This window comes from Struthio camelus, chromosome Z (genome assembly GCF_040807025.1).
Source record: "Struthio camelus isolate bStrCam1 chromosome Z, bStrCam1.hap1, whole genome shotgun sequence".
Taxonomy (NCBI): Eukaryota; Metazoa; Chordata; class Aves; order Struthioniformes; family Struthionidae; genus Struthio; species Struthio camelus.
Window position 1 is genome coordinate 76,610,628 of NC_090982.1, and position 13,088 is coordinate 76,623,715.

Genomic DNA, 13,088 nt, shown 5'->3' on the forward strand with positions numbered 1-13,088 from the left:
GTAAGCTGCTAAGACCAATTACATGATTTTTAAAAAATTGTTAGTTGAAACGATAACTTGATGAAAGCTGGATACACAACAGAATACGGCTGTTAATCTTTCAAAAGTGAATGCAAGCTCTTCTATGAAAGACCTGATACTTGCCTCAAATCTCATTTTGGTCTACAACTGCTAGTAGTTTGCTTGGCTGTACAGACTGTAGAAAGTGGTTGGTTTGTCAAGCCCTTGTTTCTCTAAAGGTTGCCGTAAAGGCTGTCCTGCTGCTCTCGGTGTTTGTGCAAGTGTCAGCACCCCTTATCTGTGAGAAGATGATCCATTGGGACCCATTTCTCCTAGGCCCAGAACAAATGTGGAACAAAAGCCTGTGGATCCCATAGTCATCTTTTTATTCCAGCTTCCAACTTCTATTTATTGTATTATGCTGTTGGCGCCGCTGGGATGGTTCATACTTCCTCTGCCCCAGACAGAAATTTTTTCTGTTTGCTGGGAGGTGCAGCTAGAACCTGTATTTGGCAGTTTATGTTGAGGGACAAATTAGAATTCCAGTTTAAATGAGGTGCTGTTTTTTCTTTTTCTTAAATAAAAACTTCTTTAAATGGCATCAGGCTAAAAACCATATAAGAATCTTTAAAGAAGAGCTTCCAGTCTACACATGGCAAGGTGATGATCTGCACAGACGTGCCAGCATTTGGGAGAGGTGACCCTTCACAACAGCGTCCCTGTCTGCTTCTTGAAGCTGCCCGTGAAAGAGCAGAGTCTCTGTTCCCTCTAAGTCTGGCCAAATTCTGAGGCGATGGCGTGAAAAGCGGTCTAGCTTATATTGACACAACGTAGCCTGAGATTTTCCTGGACCTATTTGTTTTAATGAAGAATGTGTAGGGATGGTCTAATTTGGCGTATCAGGAAAGGCTTATGAAAACATTTAGGACTACACGCAGCTGCTTTTTCTGGCTTCTGGCCTGCTTTCTTCTGGCTACTTGGTGGGTCAGTTACAAGGTCCTGCTCAGTCTGACCCACCTTCTGGAGTGAGGTCCTAAAGGACTTTAAGCCCTTGGGTGGTGGCTACGAGCCTGGAATGAGGAAGCCTCTCCCTGTGTTACAGCGTAGGGGCAGTCCGCTTGCTGCATAGCACCATGCATTGCAGGAGCCCAAATGGTTACACAAAACATGAATTTAAAGGTAATCTCAGGAGCTATACCTGCCTCTGAGTTTTTCTAATCACTTTGGTAAACGTAATTCTGCTCCCCCTTGTCCTCTTACTCTTCTGTTGCTATGAAGAAAAGCAAACAGGCAGGAGACGCTTGATTACATGCTTGAGAAACAATGAAACTTTATGGTATTAGAAATGCTGCCAAAACATGAAAAGGAAAGGGAAAGGATGAATCTGGGGGAAAAAAAAAATTTCCTTCTCACATTGTGTGTATCAGTAATGGATGGAAAATTATTTCAGACAAAGCTGTGAATTTTGTTTGTCCTTATAAAAACACTGTAGTTTTTGAAAAGCTTCCCTTTGAGTATTATGGCCAACCTCATTTCACAGTTCGATGTATTCATCTCTGTTAAATTCAATGGACAAAATTTGCACAAAACAAACTGCTTAAAATTATAAACAGCTTACATAAACATGAATTATTAAGGTCACTAAAGCTCCTAGAAACCCAGATAAGTGAGTGCACAGTTGCATTTCTTTTTCAAAACACGCATTAATTAATAAGGGGCTTAGTTCCCGGTTTGTTCCCCCCCCCCCCCCCCAATTTTCCTTTCATCTGGAAGAGAGGAAAAGCGTCACTTCTCTCCTTCCCTCCCCTCTTTCCTTTGGTCTGAAGCACAGAAACGTGCCAGACTTCAACTCGCACAAACCCATCATTCACAGCCATGATATCCTAAAATGGTCACTCACGTTCTGTTGGGGGAGTCACACCCTCAAAAATGTCCCGGCGTTGCATCTGGTGCCTACCTGGACTACCTGCGTGTCTGCTGGTGCAAAGCTGTATTACCTCTGTGCTGCTGAGATGAAGTTTCCGGGAGCTGAAGAGTAGTCATGCTAACTTATTTGGGCAGCATGGAGAGGGCAAGGTGATCTCGGGATACGTGTGGAAGGGAGAAGGAGAAAGTTACAGATGATGCGGTAGTACCTAGAGGTCTAATTTAGTGTCTTAGTGTGGATCAAGAATGGGCTTCTGAAACAAATCTCCTGGTTGGGCTTTGGTTTGTGTTGTGGAGTGGTCTCAGAGCGCATGAACCAGGCTTCTGCCTAGCAGGGAGATCTGCTCCAGGGGACACCTACTACAGCCTGGCTACAAATGCATATTCGGTCCCTGGACCCAGCCTAGAGATAGGCCACTGCAAAAACAAGCACACACCCCAACACGTGTATTACGAGAGTCAGCTTCTCCATGGGTCTGCTCTACTTGCTGATGTGGGCATAGCCAGTGAGGACTGGCTGTGGTCCCACAGGTATTAGAGCAGCGGGAGCGTGCAGAGGGGGCTCCTCTCCAGCCTTATCCTGGTATAGGAAAGAATGCAAAGGTGCTTTTTTAGGAAATGAGATGAGGGCTGCTGTGACTGAGAGGCAGAGCCCTGTATATATTCAGAGCAAAGTCAAAGTACATATAAATATATGTCAAAGTCAAGCAGAGAAAGACCTTTGAAACACTTGGAAGAAGGGAGAGCAGGAGAAGAGCAATGTGATTATTTTTTCCTATTTCAGTTGCTGTGGTGCTGTCTGGAGTAGAAGCAAGTCAGACTTTCATTAAGAGGAAAGAAGAGGTTGCAATAATCGGGGTATGAGATGAGGAGGACTATGATGCTGAGTGCTGGCTCTCTGACTGGAGAGGGAAGGTCAAACCTTAGTGAGCTTATGCAGGACCAAACATTTCAGATAAGGGAGCCTATTCATGGGAGCTTGTGTCTGGGAGAGAGGATATCTTCAGAGATGGTCATAAAATGTCAACAACGTTAAGAGGCAGCAAGCAGACTTGTGTATAAGAGGTGGGATTGAGTCTTGGGATCCTGGAGGTAGCAAAGGACATGAGTTTTGCTTGCGTGGTTTGTACTGTGAGTAAAGTCTCTCTGGGAATGATGCAACCCTACAGTGGGGTTATTCTGCTTATTCTGGAGCAGCTCTGAGGCTCGCACTTCACTATGTTTATCACTGGTCAGTGTGGAGAAAATGAGGATCAAGGTAGATGGCTAGTAATTCTCCTGTCTGTGATGCTGCTGTCTGCAGAAGAAACTCAGATTTTCAGCATTTGGATTCCTGAGCTCCAGAAAGATGAAGTCAGTATTTCTGGACTTGCTGGGTTTTAGTGATTCCACTTCTGCTTCGTGCCTCAGTGAAATACAACGCAAATGTCAAGGCATCAAATGTGGGCTTTTAAAAATCTTCCTAGGTACAGCATCTGCTCTTTATCTGTGAGGAATCTAATTTCTGCAGCCACTGGAGAAACTGTTCAAGGAGAGACAAATGTTAAAGCCATTATCTAAATGCTTATGTTCTGTGGCCGATACCTGGTTTTGACTTAACAAACAGCAAAGAGATTCTTTGGAATGAGTTTGGAGGGAGGAGTTGGCCTCCATCGTGCTACAAGATAAGGCACAAAGGTCACAGTCCAAATGTTTATCCCTTAGGATAACGCTTATGGGGCAGCCTTGTTAAAGAGGAAAAAAACCCCTTTGTCCCATGCTTTATTCCAGCACAGTTTCTGAAAATAACTAGCCAAGGATTGCTTTTTATATATATAATGAAAAAAAGCTCTCTAACTATCAAAGGGGCTTTAAAACAAGCAAAGACTTGACATATTTGTTAATACATGTGGTAGCAGTACATTAATTTTAAGGCATGCTTTTTAGTGTTTTTTTTTTTTTTTTTATGAAATGAGGACACTGACTAAAATTAGTCCATTTATAAATCTTTCTGCATCCAATTTTCAAGCATAAATAAAACATTTGCCTTGTCTATCTCTTTTCTTATCATGAGACAATACAGACCCTGTAGCCTTTAACTTCTTTAAGGTAATAGGCAGTGAAGGCTGTCTTAAATGATTTACTAAAAGATATAAAAACTGGTTTCACAGTAGAGGTGGCTTTCAAAGAGCAGGGAAGACGGCAGCAGGAATATTGGGAGTTCCTTAAAATGCTTTTTAATGCTTGCCTTTGGGAGCCAAACTTTAATGAATTTATCACTGTATATTTTATAATGCGAATTATCACACTGAGAAATGCACATCAAGGAGGGCAGCCAATAGCCTACTCAGTTTAGTGAGGTGGGTGGAAACGGAGGGCAGAGAGGCAGCCAGGGTAAGAAGCAGCTCAGATGTGCAGCTCACGGACTCAGGAAGGATTTGCACTGGCAGAATTAGGGAAAAGGAAGGTAGCAAAGTAGATCAGAAGACCACTCCACAGAGGTGCCATATGCCGTTAATTTCTATGATTTGGAAAGAAAAAAAAAAAGGGCTTATGGCAAAGAAACTCTTTGAAGTTCTTGTTATGTGACACTTGAGACTGCAGCATTGTCAATGCTGAAGATTTTATTCTGTGCCTTATTTAAAAAGGAAGCTAAACATGACCTTGGGTCCACAATGGTTGGTACTGCCTTCATGTATGTTAATTAGTAAAGACTGTGAGAAAAGTAGTACAGCTGCTGAGGGAACTATATATTCTAATTTTTAACGTGTTCCAGATATTACCAGTTGTGCCTAAAGATCTTTCATACAGTTATGGTTGTGTGGATATTGCTAGTATGTGTGCAGTCACGTACCACGTTGAAGCATTTGCACGTATGATGATGGCAAAACTGTAAAAAAGGAGAAGTCTGTAGATTATATTCTAAACTATAACATTAAAGCTGTGTGTCTCTGTTCTTATGCCACGCCACGCAGAAGGGAAGAGATAGTAATGTGCAGGTCTGGTGTGCGTGAGGATGTTCCCCTCTGCTTTCAGATGCAGATTTTTAATAAGAAAAGTATGCATCTCTGCTTCTTGTCACTCCTATCCCTGGGATGTTTTGCATCTCTTGCTATGTTTTTTTATCAGTTTCCTGCTCTTTGGTGTTGATGTCTGTTCTTTATAAACCTTCCAGTCCGCCCGGCATTGCACTGACCCCACCCTGGTTCCCCAGCCCTCTTTGCAGGAAAGCAAGCTGAGCAGCTGCAGATAAAATGAAGGTAGGAGGAGAAAAATCGCAAATACCGAGAGCAGAATGTGCAGGCCAAAGTTGTGCTGGCATGGGAAGGAGTGGCTTGCTGTAGCTGTCGTATAAACGCAAACAGCCAAACTGCTTCTAACTATTTAGTGAGTTAGCAGATTGCAAGTATAGACAGAGTTGTTTCCTGTAGTGTTTGTGCTCTAAATATTTATACCTGGTGATTAGGTCCGTTGTTCCAAATTTCCCCAAGGTGGAGTTGCCCAGGTAGGGGTTTTTGGAGTTTTTCCCCCAAGGTTAGTGGGGTTTAGTTTAAAGATAGCGCATTTGCTGAGCTCCTGGAGCCTACCGTTCTGAGTGATGCTTCTTGTAATCAGTCACGTTTTGGGAAGGCATAAGCAAGCAAATGTTGCAATTGTAGGAGTTAACGCTTCATTGTCTGTTTGCTCCCTGTCGTCTTCTCCTATGTGAGATGGAGGAATGGCAGGAGCCAGGGCTGGGAACTCACCCTCAGCCTTACCAGTAAACGAAAGGTTTTCTCATTGCGAAGGAACAAGAAAGCAACCTCAGCATCAGGCTGTGATGGGATTTTGTACTGTGCACTCTGTTTTCCTCTTTAAAGAACTACGCAAAATGACTTCCTTACTTCCAGCTACAAATTCAAAAATGCTAACCACCCACCCTACAGCTGCTGATACACAGATTATCCCCACAGCCAGCAGCTTTAAATAATCAAACAGAGATAATTTTACCTCTGTGATGCAACAAACAAAAACAAGAATCAGGAAAATCCTCTCGCCCACAATCCTGCCTCAGTTTCCAAGGGCAGGGTGAAGGCTTTCAGCAAAAGCGGTGGCAGTGGGAAGGTCATCAGGTTTGTCCTACCTTGGTTTGATGATGAGTTAAGGCCGTGTGGCAGTGCGAGGTGCTGGTGAGAGCAGACTGTTTCGTAACCTGATGAGACTGTCTCGCCACTGCTGCTGCGAAAGGCGTTACATGGGAAGAGCGTAAACTGGACGTTGTGCGCACGGTGCTGTTTTCACAGGAAGAACTGTGGCTTGGGGATGCCTTTCTTTAATGACTTCCGTCTTTAACTTTCTGTTCGCGTGGAGAACAAGCGTTTCTGATCGCGAACGTGGTGTTAGTTCCACTGAGGGAACGCAAGCGAGCGTTGCGTGTCCTACCGTTGCGTCTGTGGATTCCTAGTCGTGGACTTTGGTCTCTTCAAAGGCTGAGGAAGAAGAAAGTCCTAGCCCAAAAGTCATATCAGAAAACACTTTCCTTTTAAGTTTTAGAAGGCTGTTTCTTTTTGCCTTTATTTCCCAGGTCAGCTGCTCTGTTTTATTCAAAATGAAGTCTCAACTTTTTGTGTTAGTAAATGCTAGCTTCTCAGAGCTTTTATCTCATTTTCCTCTGCCCTTTTCCCCTTTGTTCTAGGAAGCTCATTTCCTTATTCCTGCTATTAGGGTTACTTAGTATGTTGTCATCGGAAAGCAGCACTCATTGCTTCATGGAAAGAAGCTGCTTAATGTTTCATGTATTACGGTGAATAATTAAATAAAGAAACATATATAAGCCCGCAAAACTATCTGGCAGCTGAAAGGAAGAAAGCATTTCTAGTCTGTTGGGGAAAAGTGACACTCTTGGCCTGGTGTCTCAAACCACAAGGGTAAGGTTTAAAAATGAATATGTCTGGCAGGACATTCAAAAATCTAGATTTTCAACTTTCAGTGCATTTATATCATTAATCTTTAATTGTCATATTCTTTAGCTACTGGCTGCTAGAACAGAGCCCAGATTTATGGGGCTGAGGAAAAATAAACTGGTGAGTGGAAAGAAGTATCTTCAGGGACTGTCACCTTGTGAACTGCCAAGGCTAGAAAGGCTGTCAGCACTCAGGCAGGCGGGGAGCGTGGCAGTCCAATAGCGTACGGCACTAGCAGTGTTCACGTTTGCACCCTTTCCAGGCTGCTACAGTAGTTTTCCTTTGCTTTTGTTAACAAATCTTACTCTGTTGCATGTCAACTCTTAGCTCTGTGGAGATGGGACGAAAAAGTGGGGAGATGGGACGTCTGTGCAGAGAGTTAGGAGAGGGGTGACCGGTTCCAAAATGATCTAAACAGACCCTAGATTTTTTTTTTTTTTTAAATAGATCCAGAACCGAGCTATAATTTTGCAGTGACCTTTGCTATTTTACAAAATGAGATCAGACACCTGCCATCCTGGTGGCAAAGGAAGCATCGCTCTAACAGTAACTCAGGGCCAAGTTACAATTGAGGGTGTGTGTGTTGTGTGCTTGGCTTTTCTTTCCCTAGTCTAGTTTTTCCCTTTGCTGCCCACATCATCTCAAATTGATGCGTGCTTTAGCAGAATCTGCTGAGACCAGAGGCAGATCGAGGCATGTGCAGAGCAGTAGCGAGCTGTGCCACCTCGCACTCCTTTGGATTTGGTTAGCCTGGATCCAAAAGCTGGCTGCCCTAAATCCAGAGTATTCACTAGCGGCATTGTATTGCGTGGCATTGCAGAGTATTCACCTTTGCATTCTTCTTTCTCTGCCTGTGTGTATGGAGGTATATAGGCTGGGTCACGTAATCTGTGTCCACATCTTTCCGCTACTTTTTGCATTTTCCTCTGCGTGACCGGCAAGACTTGCAGTCCTGGCTGCTGTGGGGCGCTGTGAGCAGGTCTGTGGTGAGTGCTCTGTACCTCCCTAGGAATTATTTATGTGAATCTAGCGTGTTTGATATACACCAGAGTGACTGCTCGAATAACCAGAGGACATCTAGCAGCAGTACAACTTGCAAATGCTTTGCTGCCTTGCCAGCGTGACTCAGGCCTGACCTCTGCTCAGAGCAAGAGATCAGGTCCAATTTGTCTTGCAGCAAAACAGGGTGAGGATTAGGGAGCTGTTGTAGCATCCTGGAGAGCATCTGAAAGTAGGAGAGAGGGGACTTTTTCGTTCCAAGAAGACTGTCACAGATTCTTACTGAGGGTTGGGTTACATCAGCGCTGGTAATGCTTCTGCTGTCTTAACTATGTGCTGCTGAAGTAGTGGCTGTTTATACTGTGCCCAGCTACTCCTCCCAAAATTGACAGAATCTGCACAAGAATACTTGATAAGACAGATACTGAAAAGGCAAGGAGCAGTTGGAGAGGAGTGTGGGTTTTAATTACTGCCTCTTGCACCTCATCTTTGGTGGCTGTCCTTGAGGGGAAGCAAATGCAGATGTAGTGGTAGCTTGCAAATTTGTGGTCCGATATATTATACCGGAAAGGATAATGATATTTTGAATGTGTTGCTTGTAGAGACGGCTTAGACTTTTCATTTAGAGTTACACAGTACTTAACCTACATATTGAGTTTGAATCACATGAATAATGCTGCTGAAATTAGTGACACTGTTCCTGCGGTTCATTTAAGGTGTGTGGTTGGAGCGTGACCCAATTCATAATGAAACAGATAGCAGAAATTCCCATTATTCCGATAAGCCCAGATCAGATCCTAAATCCATTTAACCCTTAGGACTGCTGCAGATGTCTGCTTATCACAGTACCGCACGCTGGGAGCGGTGCAAACACTGGCACGCGCTACAGCGAGCTGAACGCTTTCCCTAGCGTGGACCAAAGAGGGTAGCTCCCTTGGGCCCCTAATACCATGCTCTGCAGTTTATCTTCTGACGCTGCTTTGTGCTACTACTTGGTTACTCACCTGCTTCAAACACTCGGTTTTATTTCGGAAAATCTGCATTTTCTCTTGCACGTCAGAGAAATGCATGTCTCACTTCTGGAAGTGAGAGCAAGAGTTAGGGCCGCGACAAGTGCAGGTTGAGTGGAGAGTTAAGTTGTTTCAGGCCTGCAGATCGTCTGCTGCGAACGTTTGCCGGGAGACTTCCACTTGTGGGTTACGTACACAAATTCAGTAACAGGTAAGTGGAGGCGCTGTGTCTCAAGAGCGCTGTTGTCGGTAAGAGTGCAACGGCTGTTGGTTCAGCGGGAGAGACCTGAAACCTAGTAATCCTGGTACTGAGGACCTCAGAGTTTGAGGCCAGTCTGCCACGTTGCTGGTAAAAAGCTCTGAGGAGTTGAGGGGCAAAAAAGCCCCAACCACGCACGCCTCTATTTCTTTTGCAGTAACTTTTTGGTTAGAGGCTCTTAAAATGCCGTAGCAGTGAACTGCAGAGCCCCCAGCAGAGACCGAGCAGAGCTCAACGGTGCTCGGTGATCCCATTGCTGGGGTTTTGCTCGTCGTCTGGAGTAAAAGGATTAAAGCCTTAGCCTCTGTACAGCCTTTCAAAGAATAACACGTTGGTGTTCCTACTGCCTAGCAGGAAAGTATTTCATCCCCGCCTAATTTTGACGGTATAACTAGAGATCCGGGAATGGATAGGCTCGTGTAAAACGGCGTCTTGTGCTTTAAACCGTCGTAAATTTAGCGCAGTGCCCTCACGCTTCTCCCTGCCGGGGTCATCCTGCGAGCTAGCCAGGGCACCGCACTGAGCAGCGGGGCCCGAGCCTGCGAGCGGTCGGCGGTGGCGGAGGGGCTGCCGGCCCAACGGGATGCGCGTGCCCCAGCGGGCGAGCGGCTGGGCTTTGTTTCTCCCACGCAGAAATAAACTCTGTGCTCGGGCTGCTGGAGGTGCGAGCTGTCCGACCGGACCCTGGTCCACGTCACTCTGTCACGCGGCAGCCGACTGTGGCGGTTTCTTCACCTCCGGCTCCGGGTGGCGCTGGTTAACGGGTTTCAGGGCTTTGCGGTCGGAGCCTAACTCCAGGTGAGTGGCGGTGCCAGGGCGGCTTTTCTGTTGTTTTTGACTATGCCATCACTGGCGACAGTTTTCACAAGCATCCAAGTGATTCAGTGGCTTTATTGCCAACTACAAAAAAGACTGAAATCCTATTGGCTTCGCGAGGGTTTTGAGGTCCCTTGAGCTTTTTTGAGGTCCCTTGAGCTTTTTTTCTCCTCTCTTGAGCTGTGCATATTGGTAAAAGAAACGAACCAAAGAGTACACAATTTTGTGAGGGCTTTTCGGCATTGATGAAGAATTCCGGGAGAGGCAACTGTCAGCATTGAGATCTGCAAACAGTTGGTTAAAAAAAATCCTTTCGACTCTTTCTTTTCACCACCGACTGAATAGAACAAAGATGATATAACTTTGGCATCTGAATTGGATAACAGCTTTATCATTTGGACTGTCATCACATTCAGTAACTGTTCCCCCCTCCATCAAACTCTATCTGGAATGGTTCTTTTCTAGACACAATAGTCAAAAATAGTACAAAAAAAGTAATAAAATAGTAATAGTATAAAAAATACTGATTTATAGACTACAACATATCGAAAACCCATGGAGCAACACATCCATCACCAAGAAGCTGTACTATCCAGCCAGGTCCAGGACCTGAGCGACAGCTGCTTTTCCTCCAAAGGTAGTATTTGCAGTGTTAGCCTCTAAAGAAAGTTGTTGCCATTAATGACTTTCCTCGGGGGAAAAAGCTATTTTAATGTCCCTTTGAATATTGCACAAAAATGTACTTCAAAGAAAATCCTTAATCAAAGTGATGTAACAACGGGAGCTTTTACTTATCCGCTCTTCCCTGGAACTGGTAAGTCACAGATAGTTAACCGTTCTCAGGAGCATTCGACTTCTGACGAAGTCTGCCCTGCCCTCCCTAAATTTAGAAGCAGCAAACTCCCTGGTGTGTTCTGCGCGCTGAAAGGAATACAGACTGAGCTTGAGAAATACACATTTAAATTTGCCAACAGTTCTGCACAACCTCTGCAATAAATACTTCTTGCATCATTGTCATCAAAATCTGTGGATTGCAAACCTGTGCTTTCTGAGGTATGATATAATTTATCCACTCCACCAAACGCCCTTATGGAAATTGTATGTAAAATTAAAGCACTGTGTTCCAGAATGAACTTGCGTAGACAGTTGATTTAGGGCACAAACACCTTGTTCCAGTTCTTAAGTTTTTCATACGCAATTCACAGCAAGCAGGTGATAGTCAAACAAGTTAAGCTGGACATCAGGCTATATGGTGTGTAACTTGAAGAATTAGGTGCAGATGTGGTTACAAATTTGAAACTCTATTTTTGGAAACCCTATGTAACATTTCTGAGAATTCCACTTGACCTAGAACACTTGAATAAAGGCAGTAGAAGAGCTGTGAAGGCAGTCAAAGTGAATTAATTAAGAAAGCCTAAGTGAATATTAATGGGAACTGCTATATTCAACAATGTACAAGTGTGTCTGGCATTTATAAATGAACTCTGCTATTTGTTACATGTTACATTAGAGAAGAATTCTGAAACAACATATCAAAATGTCAAACCAAAACAGCATTTTTATTTGATGTTCTTTTTTGTTAAAATGAATTATTGATAACGCTTTTCTTGGCTGGTAGGAGATATTTCTGATTTTTATTTGCTTATTAGATCAAATCTCTTATTCCTTATGTAGGCAGAACTCTTAAACAATATCTAGATGTGATATGTGTAATTACAGAGCTCAGCTTCTTTTTTGCGGGGAATGTTCTCCCCGCCCATCCCTTGCTGCTGTGATTTCTTAAGCTGATATTTTCCTTGGAAGTCTTTAAGCAAATATATAGCCCACCCTGATGCCGGAGGTCGGGACCAGGGTGTGACAGCTTTGTGTGGGCCCACAGACCACACTGGTGGATCTCTGGGTCCAGTGAAGGCATCTGAGTTGGGTTATCCTGGGATCTGCACAGAAAAAGCTACTCCATTTCCAGTGATTTGACTTTGGAAGGTGTCTTGCCTGAGCAAGGTCTGATTTGTCATGGGATTCAGAAAGTCCAAGGGGAGAAAGGATGTGCATGGTTCTTGGTTTCTCGGTGGCACCTGAAGATAACAAGATCTCTTATTAGCCACTGTTGCCTGCTCCAGGAACTAGCAAAGTCTGGGTCCCCACGAGAGCTCTCAGCTGTGTTTTGGCTATTCTGGGTTATGTGCTACCTGTTGCAAATGATTCCTAGTTACTCATCCTTTTCACTGCTCTGAGTGTCACCGTTTGAAAAACTCTTTTAGTTTTCAAACATAACTCTAATTACGGTTTTGTGAGTTTTGTATTTCTTAAAGACCCACCTCACTCGTCAGACTTGGCAACCCCCAAACCCATTTGCTGCACTCCACCTATAAATGCAGAAGTGGTTTTGGCTTGACTTTATTTTGAGGTCAAAAGTCTCTGTCAGAGTTACAAAGGGAAAAAAATAAAGCTTCCTTTTCACGATCTCCTGTTCATCCTGTTTAACGTTTGTTGTTTTTAATTGCTTGCAGAAGATCCTGCATGAGTTGGGAGCACAAACTCGGGCAGTTCTTAGTGGGGCTTTTCCTCTCAAATCAGCTGAGTTTGCTCTGGCACTAGGAAGGAGGGTGCAAGACATGGCCCTAAGACTCCTGAGGCTCGTTAAGGGTTTTAGATTCTGATGGATTAAAATTGTCTCACTTGGTTTTAGTCAGAATAAATTCATTGGGGACTATGGGTGGCCATAGGCAAACTGCTGCATGGAGGACAGAGGGACACGCTTATCTTCTCCTGCCCCCGCAAAGTGTTTCTGTTACTGCCATCCTATTGCAGACTGGGAAAACACTGTTCCCTTTCTGCGGTGTCAGAGGGCATTTGTGCTTTTTTCTGGCTGTACTGAGCCCCTGTGCAGTGGAGCCTGCAAACACCTTTCCCTGCCTTCTGCTGTGTTTCATCCAGCGAGCTTGCCCTGTTTTTTAATGCAAAAATCAGATTTTCTCTCTCATTTTGGGTGACCCAGTTTAGGCTCTTTGAATCTACTGCGTATGGCAGAGGTCCCCGGTGGCTGGTGTTTTGGCTTAGAGGGATGTGTCTGGGCTGTTAAGCTGAATGGGAAAGGTTTAAAAATGAATATGTTCCTTACTTAGGAAACGACAGTGGGGCTCCCGACCCCGAGTG

General features: G+C 44.3%; 1 protein-coding gene across 1 annotated transcript in view; it reads left to right on the forward strand.

The window, feature by feature from the left end:
* The window catches only part of LOC104147813 (PDZ domain-containing protein 2-like), a 213,005-nt gene that overhangs the window by 8,632 nt on the left and 191,285 nt on the right, over window positions 1–13,088 (forward strand). The gene's annotated exons all lie outside the window — the stretch shown is intronic.